At 36.7% G+C, this 2228-nt stretch overlaps 1 non-coding gene across 1 annotated transcript; it reads right to left on the bottom strand.

Moving 5' to 3' along the window:
• Positions 1–1891: 1891 nt before the first annotated feature.
• LOC112448355 (U6 spliceosomal RNA) lies at positions 1892–1998 on the bottom strand. Its single transcript, XR_003036730.1, has one exon. It is a non-coding gene; the product is annotated as a U6 spliceosomal RNA (small nuclear RNA).
• Between the last annotated feature and the right edge of the window lie 230 nt (positions 1999–2228).

Raw genomic sequence — 2228 nt, 5'->3', positions numbered from 1 at the left:
TCGCACAGAGTCGGACACGACTGAAGTGACTTAGCAGCAGCAGCAGCATACAGGGTTACCGTTACCATCTTTCTAAATTCCATATATATGCATTAGTATACTGTATTGGTGTTTTTCTTTCTGGCTTACTTCACTCTGTATAATAGGCTCCAGTTTCATCCTCCTCATTAGAACTGATTCAAATGTATTCTTTTTAATGGCTGAGTAATACTCCATTGTGTATATGTACCACAGCTTACTTATCCACTCATCTGCTGATGGACATCTAGGTTGCTTCCATGTCCTGGCTATTATAAACAGTGCTGCGATGAACATTGGGGTACACGTGTCTCTTTCCCTTCTGGTTACCTCAGTGTGTATGCCCAGCAGTGGGATTGCTGGATCATAAGGCAGTTCTATTTCCAGTTTTTTAAGGAATCTCCACACTGTTCTCCATAGTGGCTGTACTAGTTTGCATTCCCACCAACAGTGTAAGAGGGTTCCCTTTTCTTATTGCTTGTAGACTTTTGGATTGCAGCCATTCTGACTGGTGTGAGATGGTACCTCATAGTGGTTTTGATTTGCATTTTTCTGATAATGAGTAATGTTGAGCATCTTTTCATGTGTTTGTTAGCCATCTGTATGTATTCTTTGGAGAAATGTCTATTTAGTTCTTTGGCTCATTTTTTGATTGGGTCATTTATTTTTCTGGAATTGAGCTGTAGGAGTTGCTTGTATATTTTTGAGATTAGTTGTTTGTCTGTTGCTTCATTTGCTATTATTTTCTCCCATTCTGAAGGCTGTCTTTTCACCTTGCTTATAGTTTCCTTTGTTGTGTAGAAGCTTTTAGGTTTAATTAGGTCCCATTTGTTTATTTTTGCTTTTATTTCCAATATTCTGGGAGGTGGGTGATAGAGGATCCTGCTGTGATGTATGTTGGAGAGTGTTTTGCCTATGTTCTCCTCTAGGAGTTTTATAGTTTCTGGTCTTACATTTAGATCTGTAATCCATTTTGAGTTTATTTTGGTGTATGGTGTTAGAAAGTGGTCTAGTTTCATTCTTTTACAAGTGGTTGACCAGTTTTCCCAGCACCACTTGTTAAAGAGATTGTCTTTAACCCATTGCATATTCTTGCCTCCTTTGTCAAAGATAAGGTGTCCATATGTGCGTGGATTTATCTCTGGGCTTTCTATTTTGTTTCATTGATCTACATTTCTGTCTTTGTGCCAGTACCATACTGTCTTGATGACTGTGGCTTTGTAGTAGAGCCTGAAGTCAGGTAGGTTGATTCCTCCAGTTCCATTCTTCTTTCTCAAGATAGCTTTGGCTATTTGAGGTTTTTTGTATTTCCATACAAATTGTGAAATTATTTGTTCTAGCTCTGTGAAGAATACCGTTGGTAGCTTGATAGGGATTGCATTGAATCTATAAATTGCTTTGGGTAGTATACTCATTTTCACTATATTGATTCTTCCAATCCATGAACATGGTATATTTCTCCATCTATTCGTGTCCTCTTTGATTTCTTTCACCAGTGTTTTATAGTTTTCTATATATAGGTCTTTAGTTTCTTTAGGTAGATATATTCCTAAGTATTTTATTCTTTTCGTTGCAATAGTGAATGGAATTGTTTCCTTAATTTCTCTATTTTATAATTATTAGTGTATAGGAATGCAAGGGATTTCTATATTCATTGATTAGTTCTAGTAATTTTCTGGTGGAGTCTTTAGGGTTTTCTATGTAGAGGATCATGTCATCTGCAAACAGTGAGAGTTTTACTTCTTCTTTTCCAATTTGGATTCCTTTTATTTCTTTTTCTGCTCTGATTGCTGTGGCCAAAACTTCCAAAACTGTGTTGAGTAGTAATGGTGAAAGTGGGCACTCTTGTCTTGTTCCTGACTTTAGAGGAAATAAAAATATGGAACGCTTCACGAATCTGCATGTCATCCTTGTGCAGGGGCCATGCTAATCTTCTCTGTATCATTCCAATTTTAGTATATGTGCTGCTGAAGCAAGCACCATATTTATTTTTGTATTTATTTTCAAGTTTATCAAGTCCTAGGCAAGTGCCTATTAGACAATATTGCCTTTAATATTTCAAGTGATGGTATTCCTCTTGAATGGCATTAGAATTACAAAACAAATTTGCAATGTAATTTATTTTCTGGCTGTATAAAGTCTTGGCAATACAAAATTCCCATCAGAACACACACATACAAACATACTCACACACACCCCCACCCCTATAC

Source organism: Bos taurus, chromosome 1 (genome assembly GCF_002263795.3).
Source record: "Bos taurus isolate L1 Dominette 01449 registration number 42190680 breed Hereford chromosome 1, ARS-UCD2.0, whole genome shotgun sequence".
In the NCBI taxonomy this organism is placed as follows: Eukaryota; Metazoa; Chordata; class Mammalia; order Artiodactyla; family Bovidae; genus Bos; species Bos taurus.
Note: the sequence above shows the minus strand (reverse complement) of the source record. Positions and strands in the feature narration are given on the sequence as shown.